Source organism: Mustela erminea, chromosome 1, assembly GCF_009829155.1.
Source record: "Mustela erminea isolate mMusErm1 chromosome 1, mMusErm1.Pri, whole genome shotgun sequence".
Taxonomy (NCBI): domain Eukaryota; kingdom Metazoa; phylum Chordata; class Mammalia; order Carnivora; family Mustelidae; genus Mustela; species Mustela erminea.
In genome coordinates, this window is record NC_045614.1 from 92,110,890 (window position 1) to 92,128,446 (window position 17,557).

The following is a 17,557-nucleotide window of genomic DNA, read 5'->3' on the forward strand; positions in this document are numbered from 1 at the left end:
TCTGTTTGTTTGTTTTGGTCTCTGTGTCTTGTAGCTAAGGCTTCCCTCAAATGACTTTGATAGTTGGCTGTCTGGTCCTGTTTAAGAAGGAGGCATTGGGGCGCCTGGGTGGCTCAGTGGGTTAAGTCTCTGCTTTCAGCTCAGGTCATGATCTCAGGGTCCTGGGATTGAGCCCCGCATCAGGCTCCCTGCTCAGCGGGGAGCCTGCTTCCCCACCCCCCTCTGCCTGCCTCCCCACCTACTTGTGATCTCTGTCTGTCAAATAAATAAATAAAATCTTAAAAAAAAAAAAAAAAAGAAGGAGGAGGTGTTTAACAGCTGATGGAATCCCTGTGTAGACACAGAGCTGGTTTCTTGGAGGGTCTCACAAAAAAAGGATGGGATAAGGTGCTGGCTTTGATGATAGGGATGCCCAAATAGCAGAATGTGTAGGTCATTTCTCTTGGGCTGGTCAGCTTCCCAGGAATGGACCCTCCTAATCTCTGCCTGGAAGCTGAAAGCCTGGAAGCCAGCGTTTTGAGAGCAGAACAGGGAAGGGAAGTAGAAGCGGGCTGAAGGAGTGAGCTATGCCAGACCCCCTCCCCGCCTCCCCAGCATATCACCTGCAGTTTCTCCAGGTTGGCAGCAGAGGTGGAGGGAGGGGAGTGTACAGAATAAGGTGCTGATCTTCTCTTTTTTTTTAAGATTTTATTTATTTATTTGACGGACAAAGATCACAAGTGGGCACAGAGGCAGGCAGACAGAGAGGTAGAAGCAGGCTCCCCGCTGAGCAGAGAGCCCAATGCGAGGCTCAATCCCAGGACCCGGGGATCATGACCTGAGCCGAAGGCAGAGGCTTTAACCCACTGAGCCACCCAGGCGCCCCAAGGTGCTGATCTTCTCATGTGGCAAGAGAGGGGACCTCCTCTTCATAAAGCTTTCAACCAGCCCGCCTGGTTTCAGCCTCACCCTTGCCGCTGTCTTGGAGGTGTCTGGTGGCCCCATTTGCTAAGATTGTCTGAGGCTCTGGGGAGCTTGCTTCTTTCTCTCCCCAAACCCTCAGCTGTGGAGAGAAAGCTAAACCCTCATCCGTCTGCATTCTATTTTCCAGAATTCCGTTGACGTCCCTCTCCTGCTCTCTCCTTCCCTGACTTCTTTTGCTAAGGGATCAGGCTTCTTCCTTTCCTCTCCTTCCTGCCCAGTAGGCAGGTTTGGAACAGAGCCAAGGTGGAGGTGCACCTCTCTCCTCCCCATTTGGTTGGATTCAGGCTCCTCTTGATTTTTCTCACTGAGCTGGCTCATTCCAGACCTTGTCAGGACTGGTGTGGGCACTTGGGGCAGGAAGCTGGCAAACGCAGGACTGTTCAACCAGTTCTACGACTAACTTCTGGGCTTGCTTTCCCTGCTGTGAGCTGGGTTCCCAAACAGTTGTCAAGGCTAAGACTGGGGTCGGAGTGCTTCTGTGACGGTGGTCTTTTGGATGGTACTCTGCTGCACTGGTACCACGGGGCTGCCACCAAGACCTTGCAAAGAAAACTTGAGGCTTTTTCAGATGGAGGGGATTTAGAGGTCCAGGGCCTGAGCCATGCTTCTAGGAGGCTTGTGTTACTCCCTTTCGATGCCACCTCACCTTCTCCAAGCCTGGCATCCAAGGCAAGGACAAGGCTCGCTTCCACTCTTGCCCCTTTCTTCTTGGTGCATTCACAGGAGAGGGTGGCCAGAAGAACACTCCCTCTCCCAGGCCCACCTTGACTGACTGTCAAGGGCAGGGCACTGGCCTTTTAGCCCCACGGAGAAGTTCTGTTGTTTGCCTGGGCAGGGCACTGGAGTCACTGGGAAGGCATCCTAATGTCTGGCTTACTTTGTGCAGAGACTCTTGTGGTGTGCCATGTGGGTGCTGACCCTGTGAGGTGCTCCCGGAAACCTGTGGTCAGATGGGCTAGAGAGATTCCATAAACAGTGTTCTTCTCTTAGAGATTTAGAATGGCCTCGATCTATACAAAGACTCTAAAAATCCCTGTAGGAAAGCAAACATATATTTTGTTTAAGGCACCCACATAGGCAAGGACAGGCTGAAAGAAACCAGACTGAACTTAGGAGGTATCAGGCTGAGCAAATCAGAGAACAGAGTCTATCCTGGTGGAAAAAAAGAGAGCTCCAGGACGGGAGACAAGGACAATGCAGCCCACGTTTAGGTTAGTCTGTGCCTAAACTCGGTTGGAAGCCCAGTGGGTCTTGCTGCCTGGCTTGCTTCTTCATATCCTTTCAGCAAACCAGTCTCTACCCCCAGCCCAGATCCCAAATGGCTAATGGTGGAGGAGATTGGAAAACCGGCGCTGGGACAAAGGGGTGACCCTGGAGAGGCACAAGGAGACTTTCCTCTGAGGTCAGAAAGAATATAGGTACATTGGCCGCAGGAAGGAGAAGGCAGGAAGATAGAGAGACAGAGATCTCCCATAACTTCTCCCTAGGAGAGCTAATGCCTGCTGTACCTTCCAGACCCCTCCTTTTGGGTCAGGGTCCTGTAAAAGTGCTGCCACGAAAGCCGTCTCCTCTCAGTGAGGTACAACTGGCCAAGGGAGGAAGTTCCAGTGTAGTAGTAGGGATGGCAGAGTGAGACGGAAGGGTGGAATATGGCAGAGCTGAGGGCAGAGCCCCTAGTCTCTGCAACTGGGAAGCCCTTAATACTGAGACCTGGCCAATTGTCCCTTGCATCTCTGCTGCCACTACCCTCAGGGACCCTCAAACGCCCTGTCAATGCCACAGTCAGGAGACAGGGGACAGGCTCAGCCCAGGCCTTCCAAGGTGGGAGGGAGAGGCAAGTCTTCCGGAGCTCCTTTCCCTTTCCTTTCCTTCCATGATGTCTTCAGCCCTGCTTTTCCTGCCTGTCACCATGGTGGGCGTTTGCTGGAGATGGAGGGGTGGGCCTGTGAGGTGAAGCCTCCCTTTGTGCCCATTGGCTTTGCCGCCTTGGGCAGAAAGACAAGTCTACCTCTCTTCTTTTGTAAAACAAGTCTCATAACAGAACCTACCTCAGATAGGTAGGATTATTTGGGAGCATGAAATGGAATATTCTTTCGAGTGGTATCCAAGATGTGCACAGAATAATACCCTCTCCACAGAGCAGTTCTTTAAATTCTCACCTCACGGCAGTTGACAGTGGGACCTCCCATGTGTCACGTTCCCCCTTGCTAAGACTCAAGGATTGCTCTGCAGCAAACAACAGCCTCGGCCAAAGCCAGCCATGAGCACGAGTTATATCCCTCCCAAATCTTTCCTCTTGCTTTGGCATAAGCTGAGTGAAACATACTACCTTTTCATTTGTCCCCTCCTTACCCACTTCAGGTTTTTTACCAAATATCATCTTCTAGGATGACCTTCCCTGATCATACTGAATGATCATTATTTATATTGCAATTTACCCCATTCCCTGTTCTCTTCCTTCCACTTTTTCCTCCATCAACGTTCTGACTTTTTACATGCAATTAGTCTCACGTATGCATTTGCTTATTGTTTGTCTCCCTCACTAGAATGTGAACTGTGCAAGGCTGGGGAGCTTTGTGTTTTGTTCATTCCTGTATCCCTGATGGTTAGCACAATGCTTGGCACAGAGTAAGTGCTCTGGGGCTACTGTTGAATGAATGGAATAAACTCATGGACGTTTCTTCTTGCCATGGCAAGATCTGTATTGTTTTATAACTGTTGGCTGCCTACAAGAAATAGCACCCCCCCAACTCATTTAATTTTCTTATGAAACCCTATAGCAACATCCCTTTGGCTGTAAGATGGGCACTTAGAGGAATTTGTGTGACTGGTCTCAATCCATTAAACTCCCCTTAGGTCTAATCGGTCTAAGCGGCCTCTGCTCTTAGAGTGAGGTCACACTGTGCTCCTCAGAAGCTTTACATGGTACACAACCCAGTGGGTTTAATGGGTTTAAGGTCAGTCTTGATGTCAAGTGAGTTTTGCAGTTGTAACGTCCTAAACCTTGTGTATCAGGGATTGTGCTTGGGTGTGAGTATTAGACACCAACACACAAAGAGTGGCTTGAACAAGTTAGGGATTTATTTTATTTTTATTGACATACAGTTGAAATACAGTGTTATATGGGTTCAGCTGTACAAGATTCACAGTGATTTGACAATTCTATCCAGTGCCCTATGCTCACCATGGTAAGTGGAGTCACCATACATTATTATAATATATTTGGTTATATTCCCTATGCCTTGTTTTTCATCCTCTTGCCTTATTTATTTTATAACTGTGGGTTTGTACCTCTTAATTTCTTTTATATATTTCAGCCATCCTTCTAATTCCTTCCCCTCTGGCAATGACCAATTTATCTTGTTTTATGATTCTGTTTCTGTTTTTTGTTTGTTTGTTTAGATTCCACATATAAGTAAAATCATATGGTATTTGTCTTTCTCTATCTGACTTATTTCACCTAGCATAAAACCCTCCAGTTCCATCCATGTCATTGCAAATGGCAAGATTTCATTCTTTTTTATTGCTGGGTGATATGCCATTGTATATGTGTATGTGTGTGTATCACATCTTCTTTATCCATTCATCTATGGATGGACATTTGGGTTGCTCCCATAACTTGGCTATTGTAAAAGAAAATGCCACAGGACACCTGGGTGGTTCAGTTGGTTAAGCATCTGTCTTCAGCTCAGGTCATGATCCCAGGGTCCTGAGATTGAGCCCTGCATGGGGCTCCTTGCTCAGTGGGGAGTCAGCTTCTCCCTCTGTCCCCCTGCCCCCTACCCCTGCTCATATATGCATTGACACACACACACTCTTTTACTCTCAAATAAATAAATTTCAAAAATCTTCAAAAAAATGCTTCAGTAAACACAAGGGTGCATATAGCTTTTTGAATTAGTGTTTCTGTTTTCTTTGGGTAAATACCCAGTAGTGGAATTCCTGGATCACATGGTACTTTTAATTTTTGAGGAAACTCCATACTGTTTTCCACAGTGGTTGTGCCAATTTACATTCCCACCAAAAAAGAGTGCCTGAGGGTTTCCTTCTCTCCTGGCAGAAAAATAAACACATAGATCAATTGAACATAGAGGCCCTAGAAATAAGCCCATGTGTATATGGTTAATTCATCTATGACAAAGGAGGCAAGAATACACAATAATGAAAAGACCGTTTCTTCAACAAATGGTTGGAAAAACTAGACAGCCACATAGAAACAAATGAAACTGGAGCACTTTCTTATACCATACACAAAAATAAACTCAGAATGGATTAAATCCTTAAATGCAAGACCTGAAACCATAAAATTCCTAGAAGAAAACATAGGTTGTAATCTCTTGGACATTGGCATTAGCAACATTTTTCTAGGTATGTCTCCTTAGGCAAGGGAAACAAGAGCAAAAATAAACTATTGGGACTACACCCAAATAAGGAGGTTTGCACAGCAAAGGAAACCATCGACAAAATGAAGAGCCAACCTACTGAGTGGGAGAAGTTAGGGATTTACTTTTCTCTCACAAAGCATGAACTCTGGAGGTAGGTCTCCGATGGCTATTATAGTAGCTCTCAGCATTTTTGGTATCCCAGGCTCCTTTTATCCTTCTGCTCCTTCATCCTTTGCCCACAGTTTCTAGAGTGAGCCGCATGGTGGCAAGATGACCACTGCAGCTCCAGCTATCAAGTTAGCCTCCCAAATATTTAGAGGGTGAAGGCTAAGAGGAGTCAGGAAAGAGGGTACATGTCCCCCAAGTCAGTCTTCCTTGGAAAAAAAATCTGGGCTAACCATTTTTGATTTTAACTGGAGCATTTAGCCCGTTTACGTTTAATGAAATTACTAACATATTTGGGTTTATATCTGCCATGTCACTGTCTTTTTATTTGTTTCACTTGTTTTATGTTCCCTTTATCCTCCTTTCTTGCTTTATAAGTACTTTTTATTATCCTGTTCCATTTGGCTCATTAGTTATGTAATATTTTATTAATGTTTTCAGGGCTCACCTTAGAGATTACAATACACTCTATGACTTATTAAAGTTTAATATAAGTTTCTAGTTTTGCCACTTCTGGACAATGCAAAGATTTCAGAACATGTTAACCTCATGACTGCCCTCACATCCTTGTGTCATGAATTTTAATTCCGCGTATATATTTTTTACAGATTTTATTTTTTTATTTGAAGCAGGGAGAGGGGGCAGACAGAATCTCAAGCAGACTCTGCGCTGAGCACCAAGCCCAACCCCAGGCTCGATTTCACAACCCTGAGATCATGACCTGAGCTGAAACCCAGAGTCAGGAGACTGAGCCACCTGGGCGCCCCATCATTCCATATATTTTAAACCTCACAAGACATTATTAAGATTTTCTTATATATCGTCAATATTCATTTGGTTTTACCCATGTATTCACCCTTGTCATTACTCTCCATTCCTTTCTTCATCTCCACGCTCCCATGTGGGATCATTTTCCTCTCGCTCTGTAAGTGTTCCTTGAAAGAGGGCTTGCCGGTAGCACCGCCCCCCATTTTTATTGGTTGGGAATATCTTTATTTCATCCTTCCTCTGTGTCTGGAAGGCCACCAAGGGAAGGCCACTGTAGAGCCAGGCTGCCCTTCTGGATAACATGGGCCAGGTGGAAAGCTCACACCCTGTTTCTTGGGCGTGAGAGGCATCAAGTAAAGCCAGTGTTTGACAGAAGTCAGAGGCAATCATTCAATTTGGACTGGGGCCAGGGGATCAGATCTGGCTCTGGTCAGATTTGGGAAGGAGAGCTGCTCTTGGCAGTCCCTGGGACAAATCAGCGTTGTCCATCGGACAGCCCTGGCATCAGGGCCTCAGTGTCCAGCCTCCCTGTGAGCAGGTGGTGTGGGTAGGAGAATTGCTGTGTCTACCCAAACCTTCACTTTCCCACACATCAGAAGAACTTTATCAGGCCTACTTTCTTTCTTTCTTCTTCTCTTTCTCCTCCTCCTCCTCTTTCTTCTTCTTCTTTTAGATTTTATTTATTGGACACAGAGAGAGCAAGAGAGAGCCCAAGCAGGAGGAGCCGCAAGCAGAGGGTGGGGGAGAAGCAAACTTCCCGCAAAACAGGGAGCCTGATGCGGGGCTCAGGAACCTGGGATCATGACCTGAGCTGGGGCAGACGCTTAACCAACTGAGCCACCCAGGTGGCCCAGGCCTCCTTTCTTCATAGGGCAACTCTAAAAACATTTTGTAAACTGTTCTCCCCATCAATTCCTCAGATCAGGCTTAGACCTGTGCAGATGCAAGTGAGGGGTCTTCTACGCCCCCAGCTCCAGCCAACGCTCGGCAGCCAGAGTGGCTCTGGCTGGAATTCGTAGATCCTGAAAGGGTCAGGCCCAAAGCGAACTAGAGGCCCCAAGGATCCCAGAGTGAATCGGGTGGTTCATGTCTTCTCCAGACGGGTATTCCTCTGGGCTGGGGTCTCAGCAGCCCAGCCCCCACATCCTCTCTCCATATCAGGCAGGAAAGCCAGCAGGCAGAGAGGCATCTGATGGGCTCCTTCCTCCCCTCAAAATCACAAAGCCCCACCTGCGGAGCTGAGTAACTGTCTCTACCAAGGACACAGGAAACAAACAAAATAGAAACGCAGTTACCTCTGTCTGGACTCTGAGCTCTCTCTGGAGCCGGAAGAAAGCTGGAATGCATTTCTGGTGGTCTGCCTATGTTTAGTTATTTTTCTACAGGCTAAAAAGAGAAGCTGAAAGTCTTTCCTTTGCGAAGGTTATTTTGCTGAGCAAAATGAAAACTCATTCTAGACTGTTCCTCTGTCTGGAACACTTTTCCCCCGGATGCCCAGGGGTCATGCTCTCCCTGCAGAGTTCTACTCAAATGGCAGCACCTCGGGCCTCTCCGAATGTCCCATTTAAAAAACTACAACCACCGTCCTTGCTGACCCCCACCCCCCGCCCACCTCACCAGCCACCCAAAACCCTGGCAATTTCTCATTCCCCTCCACTGCTTGATTCTTTTCTGTGTTTATTTATCATCTGCCTCCCCTTCTAGACTGTCAGCTACACGAGGGCAAGTTTTGTCCTGTGCTATGACCCCGGGGCCAACAAGAGTGCTTAGCACATTGTTAGTGTGTGAATTCTGTATTGCCTCATGACAAGTCACTCTGAAATGTAGAGGCTTGAGACAACAACACTTATTATCTTACAGCGACTGTGGGTCAGGAGCATGGATGCAGGGGGCTGGGTCTCCCACTCAGCCTCTCTGGCCAGGGCTGCTGTGGTTGAATTCTCCTCTGAAGGCTCAAGTGGAGAGGACCGGCTTCCAGCTCCCAGGGCTGTTGGCAGAATTTGCTGTCTTGCAATCTGCTGACCAAGGACCTCGGATTCCTGCCAGGCTGTTGGCCAGGAGCTACCCTCCATTTCCCGGCACTCGGGCTTCTCTTCAGAGCATCTCACAATGTGGCAGCTGACGTCATCCGAGTAAGGAAACAAGAAGGACCTCGGAGAGAATGTGGGCAAGATGGAAGCTGCGCCTTCGGTAAACTGATGTTGAATTTGATTTCCCATCACTTTGTATCCTAGTCATTAAAGGCAAGTTATTAGACCCAGGGCACACCCAAGTTGGGGGGGGGCGGGGATTCCACAAGAATACAAATACCAGGAAATGCGATCACGGGGAGCCATTTTAGAAACTGCCAACCACATTGGACTTTCAATTAGTGTTTGTTGAATGGATGGATGAGTGAATTTGGATACATACGGAGGGAGAATAGAGAAAGGTAGGGGCATACTGCTGCTAAGAAATTGTTTTCTTAGCACGTGGGAAAAGCCAGGAGACATGGACCTCCAAGGGCCTGCCTCTTCCCACTTGTCACATGCTTCACTTTCAAGATCGGTTAACTTTGACTCGGATTCCGTCCTCCTCCTTCACCCACAGACGCACGTGCGCATAAGACATATAGACAGGAGGACAGTTCATTCTTCAGAGAGGCGAAGACACTGGCAAGCTTACTACTGGGCTCAGAGGTTTGTGAGTTGCTTTCAGAGGAAAGGCTGGGGAATTTGTTAATTTGGGGAAAAGTACATTTTTTCCCACTTGCACAACTCAAGTAAGGCTGAACACTCCCCTCTGGAATTTTCCAAACCATTTCTATTTCTCAGATGGAGAGGAGGAAATCTGCACAAAGCAAAGTCTTATTTTTGAGGGAGACATGGATTATAACTGTGGCGTACCTTCTGTGTGCTCAAGCACGAACTTGTACCTCAGGCATACAGAAGAAATAAAGACGCAGGAGGAACACCAAAGTTGGCGGCAGGGACCAGGCTAGCATTAGGGGGACAACAGAGAGGCACGGGGACAACACTTTCTCAATGTATCGCGCTGCTGGAGATCAAGAAGAGGGGATTTATAGTGCTGACATGGCAGGGAGAGGTTCTGGAAATAGGTGGGTTAGAGTTTTTCCTTTGAGTATGAAAAGTGTTTGAATTGGAGGGCATTCTAGGCAAGGAGCAGCAGAGGAGAAAGGCCTAGAAATGGGAGTTGGTGCAGTATGAACTTGGGCAGGCAAATCGGCCTGAATAAATAGAAGGTATGTACGTGGTAGCAACTCAAAATCATGAGACTCTGAGGGCAGGACCTTCCTAAGTTTAGAAGGTGGGATTAGTGAAACTAGTCTTAGAAGGGAAATGAAGAAAATACTGAATTTTGGAGGGCTAACTACCTTTCAAAATTTAGTGTTTTCTTCATTTCCCTTCTAAGACCAGCCTAGCTACTTCCAAGACTAGCCTAGCTACTGGGCCCAGGGCTGAATAGCCCCCAAGAACAACCTGCGATGGGGCAGTGGGTGGGTGGGCGGGTAGAGGGCACCATGATTTCTTCCTGTCAGAAGCTGCTGAGGAACACAAGTGGGTCTTGGTAAAAGCTGCCAGGGGAACAAGAAAATTCACGTGGTCTCTTCGTGGTCTTCTCTGAGGGAAAAACTCACCACAGAGAGAAAAGACAGGGTCCCACTAGAGCTTCCTGTGACTGCCCCGCTTTCCTCTCCTGGTTGTACCCGCACCCCCTCCCTTGCTCCTCACCTCCTGTCTCTGCTTTATCTTGTGGCACTGAATTCGCGGCTCCCTGACATTTTGTGTGTTTACGTCTGTCTTGTATATTGTCTGTGTTTCCTACTGCGATATAAGCTCTGTGAGGGCTGGGACTTGCAGACGAGTTCCTAGCATAGGAAAACACTCAGTATCGGTTGAATGGAAGAGGGCTTGTTACAAGGTGATTAATGGTACTAAGAAGGAGCTGGAGCTGCTTAGGAAGATGGGGTCCTCAATTTGCTGCCGCGCCACGGCCTTGGCCACCACAGCTGTCTATGTGTGTGCAACTTTACCTGCAGAGAGGAGCTGGCCCTGGCTGAGAACAGCCTCCACCTCCATCTGGACAACAGGGAAAGCCACACACAGCCTCCCTGGGGTCCTGCAGGCGCCAATGTTTTGACTCACCTGAATGGCTCAACTTCCTGTCTCTGAGTTCAGGGCTTCTTTTTTTCTTTTCTTTCTCTCTCTCTTTCTCTCTCTCTCTCTTTCTTTCTTTCTTTCTTTCAAGATTTTATTTATTTATTTGACAGAGAGAGACAGCAAAAGAGGGAACGCAAGCAGAGGGAGTGGGAGAAGGAGAAGCTGGCTCTCCTCTGAGCAGGGAGCCCGAGGTGGGGGTCGATGCCAGAACCCTGGGATCTTGACCTGAGCCAAAGGCAGACACTTAACTGACTGAGCCACTCAAGAGCCCTTGAGTTTGGGGCTCCTGTACCAGCCTGCCTCTACCTCCCTGGATGCCTGAGGGAATTCCGTCTCCTCGGCCCCCTTCCTGGCTTCCATGCTGGCCTGCCTCTGCGTGAGATCCTGGCTGGAGAGGGCAGGCAGAACTGGGTCTTCCCTTCTCCTCACCCTCTCCCAGCCCAATGAGCGGTAAGAAGGGCTGTTGGTGGTGTTTCAAGAGGCTCCATGACCCCATAAAATATGCTTCAATTTTTCTCAGAAAATGAGCCATTTTTTCCTTCTTGTGTTTTCATTTGGTGCCCAGAAGTCCCTGGATTTCCTGGAATTTATCTGAAGAATTCTAGCTATTCCAGCCGTAGTTTTCACACACATACAGCTCCTGCCAGCAGACTTCGGCCATCTGGGGGCAGCCTGTGGCGGTGGAGTGAGCTCTGCTCTTGAGCTCCAGCGATCTGGCAAGGGCTTTTCTGCTGAGCCCCTTACAAGCTTTTGGATATTTTAAAAAAACAGTCTTATCAAGGTACCATTGGCATGTAGTACACTATACTGAACCATGCGTCAAGTGTTGGCTTAATACATACACCCATGAGATTGACACCACAATCAAGGTAATGAAGATACCCATCACCCCTGAAGTTTCCTGTGCCCCTTGGTTGCCCCTCCTCTCCCCAGGTAACCACTGATCTGCTTTCTGTTCCTATATATGTTTGCCTTTTCTGAACTTCCACAGAAATAGAATCATCCAATAGGTGCTCCTGTTATCTGGCTCTTCTCACTCAGCATAGTTCCCTTGGGATTCATCCATACCGTTGTCCGTCTCAGTATTTCGCTTTCTTTGATTCCAGGTAGGATTCCACTGGATGGTTGTATCGTAATTTGTGGATCAATTCATCTTTTGAAGGACATTTGCTTTTTCTGCCCAGTTTTTGGCTATTCTACACAAAGCTGCTATGAATAATGAATAACACGATGTCATGAAGATTTACGCATTTGTTTTCTAAGACTTGTATAGTATCAGCTCTTATATTAAGGATTGTGATCCATTTTGAGTTAATTTTTATTAGTGGTGTGTGAAGTGACTCCCAGTTCCTTCCTCCCCAGCTCTTCTCCTCTTTCTTCATTGTCTTCATTTTGCATGTACATATCCAATTACTCCAGCACTATTTGTTGCAAATTCTGTCCTTTCTCCAACACATTACTTTTGTGCCTTTGTCAGAGACCAGTTGTTTTTATATGCGTGGGTTTCTTTCTGGATTCTCTATTCTAGTCTTTTGATTTCTTTGTTTATCTTTGCCCCTTCCTTCCTTCTCTCCTTCCTTCCTTCCTATCTTATGACAAGATAGACTTTTTTTTTGAAGTTTTTATTTTAATTCCAGTTAGTTAACATATAGTGTTATTTTAGTTTCAGGCGTACAATATAGTGATTCAAGAATTCCATACATCAAACTGTGCTCATCACAAGTGCCCTCCTTAATCCCCATCACCTATTTAACCCATCTCCCTACCCATGTCTCCTCTGGTAACCATCAGTTTGTTCCCTATAATTAAGAGTCAGTGTCTTCATTTGTCTCTCTCTCCCTTTTTCCTTTTGCTGGTTTGTTTTATTTCTTAAATTCCGTGCATGAGGGGGACCTGGGTAGCTCAGTCAGTTGAGCGTCCAACTCTTGATTTTGGCTCAGGTCATTATCTCAGGATCATGGGATCAAGTTCTGTGTCATGCTCGGCGTGGAGTCTGTTTGAGGTTCCCTCTCCTTCTTTCTCTGCCCCTCCCCCCGCTCCCACCCTTCTTTCTCTCAAATAAATAAATGAAATCTTTAAAACAAATTTCACATATGTGGGAAATCATATAGTATCTTTCTCTGACTGATTTATTTCACTTTGTATTATGCTTTCTAGCTCCAACCATGTTGTTGCAAATGGCAAGGTTACATTCTTTTTGATGGTTGAATAATATTCCATATATATGTGAGATATATACACACACAGGATATATATATCCTATGTATATAGATATCTATACACATGTATATCATATATATGTATATATAGGATATTCTTTATTCATTAGTCAATGAACACTTGACCTGTTTCCCTAATTTGGTTATTGTAAATAATGCTCCTATAAACAGAGATGTGCACTTATCCCTTTGAATTAGTGTTTTTTTGTATTTTTTGGTAAATACTCAGTGGTACAATAACTGGATCATAGGTTAGTTCTATTTTTAACTTTTTGAGGAACCTCCACACTGTTCTCCAAAGTGGTTGCACCACTTTGCTTATGCAAAGTACCTTTTTCTCCACATCCTCGCCAACACTTGTTTCTGGGGCTGTTGGTTTTAGCCATTCGGACAGGTGTGATATCTCATTGTCGTTTTGATTTACATTTCCCTGATGATGAGTGATGTTGAGCATCTTTTCATGTTTTATTGGCTATCTGGGCATCTTCTCTGGAGAAATGTCTGTCTGTTCATGTCTTCTGCCCATGTTTTCATTGGATTATTTGTTTTTTGGGTGGTGAGTTATATAAATTCTTTATATATTTTGGATACTAGCCCTTTATCAGATATGTCATTTGCAAATATCTTCTCCCATTCAATACATTGATTTTGTTTTGTTGATTGTTCCCTTAACTGTGCAGATGCTTTTTATTTAACACTAAGTTGTTTTTATTACTATAGCTTTATAATAACTACTAAAATCACATGTTAGCTCTCCACTTTTACCTTTTTCCTCAGAGTTGTTTTAAGTATCCTAAGTCATTTGTATTCCCATATGAATTTTTAGGAGAGCTTGCCAATTTATAATTTATATATTTAAAATGTATATATTTAAATATATATTTTATATATTTATATATAATTTATATATTTATACAATTTATATATTTAAAAATGTTTGTCAAGATTTTGATTGGGATTGCTTTGAATTTATAACTCTTGTATATTGTACTTTACTTCTTCCCTGGGCTTCAATCTCCTCTTCTTTAATGTGGAGATGATTCCTGCATTGCAAGGCAATTGGGAGGTCCATATGGGCTCATACTATAAAATTTCTGACAGTGCCTGGGGCATAATAGATATTGAAATTTATTAGTTTTTTTTTTAATACCTTGTTCTATGACAAAACCTTGCCTCTTTTATCCCTAACATTCCCTGTAGATTTCCCTCTGTTATTTTTGGAAATTTCACCATTATATCCTGGTCAGGAATATATGTGATACCCCTGCCTCCCTTTTTTGACCTTCTTTTTTTTTTTTTTTTAAACTTATTTATTTATTACAGAGACAGAGAGTGTGGGGAGCAGGGCCCAAGAGAGGAGAGTCTTAAGCACACTTAGCGCTAAGCACAAAGCCCATCACAGGGCTCTATCTCATGACTTTAGGATCGCAACCTGAGCCAAAACCAAGAGTTGGATGCCCAACTGACTGTGCCACTCAGGTGTCCTGGCCTTCTGTCTTTTAAGTGGCCTCAAAATCAATGTCTTCAAGGTCTGCTTACTCTCAATCACCACAACAAAATCTCAACTCAAGTTCCAGTCATTACCTGCTGGATTTCCACAGTCATCCTACTGTCTTGACTCTTCTTCTCTAGGTTTGATTCTCTTTGAAGTTGTCTGACCTCGAGTTTATTGGTTAAAAATGCATTCAGTTGCAAGTCACAGTGAATTTGGCTAATGGTACCTTGAAGAAATAGGGGTTTATTTAGCTCACATAACACAAGCAGTGGAGGTAGGCAGTTGCTTGTGTTGGCTCAGGTTATTTACCAGAATACCAAAGGCCTTCCTTTTCTGATCTGCCATGCTTAGCCTTATTAGCTTTCACTCTTGGGCTCGTTTTCTCATAGCCACAAGATAGCTGCCATGGCTCCAGACAACATATCACTTTAAGGCAGAAAGAAGGATGTGGAATAGAAGCTTTCTCAGAATACTTCTTTCCCCATTAGACTTCTGCTTATTTCACGTTGTCTAGAAGAGGCTTGCATGGCCAGCCCTAGCTGCAAGAGAGTCTGGGAATAGAATTTCTGCGAGCTGTCACCCAGGCTTAGACACATTCTCACCCCACACAAAGGAGCAAAGAAGACGTAGAGAATGGGTATTAGGCAGGCAATGGATGGTGTCTTTTACACTTGGTTCTCTTACCTGAGAATGGAGATAATAATGAGGTCATTGTGGGGTTAAATGAGGTGGTGCATAGAAGGTGCTTACCTCTGTGCCTGGCCCATGTTAAGTGCTGAATAAATGGTATATATTATTTTTATTATAGTTAGTATCTTCCTTGACAGAGTCCAAAGATGGCCTTCATTGCTCAAAAAGCCCATTTGGTCCCCAGTGAAATTTACTCCTTTCTCTGGACATGATGTCTTGCCAATTCCTTTCCTGACCACAGAGCATGGCTGCAGCAAACATTCAGGGGCATTCAGTACATTCTAGACAGTGGCGTTGTGGCAGAGGATGAGGCAAACCCAGCTCCTGTCCTCATGGGCAGCAGGTCATAAACAGACAAATAAATAAACAGGAGTGATTACAATTAGTGATGAGTGGTGTGCAGGAAATAAACAGGGTGGAGAGCTGGAGGGTTGGGAGGGTGCTCTTAGATAGGGCACCCTAGGAAGGCTCCTCTGAGGACCCCATCTGAACTGAAGAATGACCAGGAGTCTCCAAGGGAAGAGTATTCCAGGCCAAGAAAACAAGCAAAGATCTAGAGGCGTGAAAGAGCTGGTGTACCTAAGGAGGTAGGAAGGGGGTTAGACTATCCTGAGCTCAGGGAGAGTGTTGGAAGAGAAGGTATGAGATGCTGTGGGTGAGCGTCAGCATAAGCAGGTTTTGTAACCATGGTAAGCAGTTGAGATTTTGTTTTAAGTGCAACGTGGAGGTGTTGAAAAATTTTTAGCTTGGGAGAGATGTGATCTGACCAAAGTTCTCAGATGATTCCTGTGGCTGTTCATTCATTCATTCAACCACTATTTGTTGAGTGCCAGGCAATGTGAAAGGCACCAGAAAAAGAAGTCATGAACAAAATAGAGAAAAAATCCTGCCCTGTAGGTAACCTACAGCCCAGTTTTCCAAGGATTTCCTGGGACACAGTAATTTCAGTGCTAGAATAGGGAACACACTGGCCAAACTGGGATGGTCACCTTCCATGGAGCATACATTGGCCCCCACTAGAGTTAGAAAATAAGCAAAACAAACAAGTAAATTGTTTAATTAGTTCAATAATGGTAAGGAAGGGAATCTGAAAGTTTGGGTGAAGGGTGAAGTTTTGGATAAGATGGCTCGTGGAAGTTTTTGTGGGGAGGTGAATCAAGGAGACTAACAGTGTTGAAGTTTGGGGGAGGAGTTTTCCAGGTAGTGTGAACAGCAGATGCAAAGGTTCTGAGGCCAGTGTACGCGCAATGGTGTTTGCAGAGCAATAAGAAGGGCAGTGTGGCTGGAGAAGACAATGTGAAGACCAGAGTACTAGAGAGGTGGAGGAGAGAGGGCAGATTATATGGGGCTTTGTAGAACATTATAAGGACTTTGCTTTTCTCTGAGATGGGAACCATTCGGGTAAGGAACAGAAGGTTTAGAGCTTCTGAGTATCACTTTGTTCGCTGCGTTAAGGAAAGACTGAAGGAGCAAAGGCAGAGCAGGGAGATACGATAGTCATTCAGGTGCTTTGGACCAGGGTGAGGCACACTGTGGAGACAGCCTCAGGTTGACGAATCAAGTATGGTGCTGGGGGTAAGGGAGAAAATGGGTGAGAGGTGATCCTTTGTGTCTTATTTGAGCAGGAGGGTAGAAGGAGGGACCACTGCTGGAGTCAGATTTGGGGTAGGGACAGGGAGCCAGGAGTTTCACTTAGAGAAATGCATGATATCTGCAAGTAGAGATGGGGGTGGGAAGGTTGTTTGGAACTTAGGGGACAGCTGTGGCACTGGAATGTAAGTTAGAGAATCCTTAGCAAATGCATGGTATTAAGGCCATAGGGATGGGTATTATCTAGGCAGGGAATGTAGAGAGAAGGAATTGAAAGACTGCTCCTAATTCTTGGCTCTGTGGCAATACATACCTTTGCCACTGTTTCAAACTGGGTAGAGTGAACCTTATTCCCTTGACTTTGGATTAGCCATGTGACTTAGTTTGCCCAATAAGATGTTAGTAGATATTGTGCATGTAGAGTTTGGCTTCATGCCTCATACTTCTGTCATTGCTGGAAGAATACCCCCTAGGGAGTAGGGCCCCCTCAGTCTAGCCCCTGAGTAAGACACATGGAATGGAACCACTCCTACTACCCCACAAATTCACCACCTCAAGCAGAATTGCAGCTGACCCACAAATACTAAGACAATCCTTATTATCATGTACAGTTTGTGGTTGTTTGTTATGTGGCATAACCTGACTGACACACATACCTCCCTTCAGCCTCTGGTTCCCATTTTTTCTTAACTCCACTTGTCCTCTGCATTGTAACAGTTTAGAGTCTCCCAGTTGCCAAAGATTTCCTCTTCTTTAAAAAAAAATTTTTTTTTTATTTGACAGAGATAGATCGTGCACAAGCAGGAGGAACACCAGGCAGAGGGAGAAGCAGGCTCCCCGCTGAGCAAGGAGCCTGATGTGGAACTCAATCCCAAGACCCTGGGATCCTGACCTGAGCCAAAGGCAGATGCTTAACTGACTGAACCGCCCAGGTGTCCCCAAAGCTTTCCTCTTCTTATCCAAGACTTTCAAATCCTATTTCCTTGGATCTTGCTAGACCAGGGGAGGGGTGTGAGAAAAGTGCTTTGTTTCTAGTAGTGGTAACTCACAATGCTTCAGTAATCCTAGAACACATTTTACATGTTCTCATTGGTCCTTGTTGTACTGGGGAGGCAGTGGAGG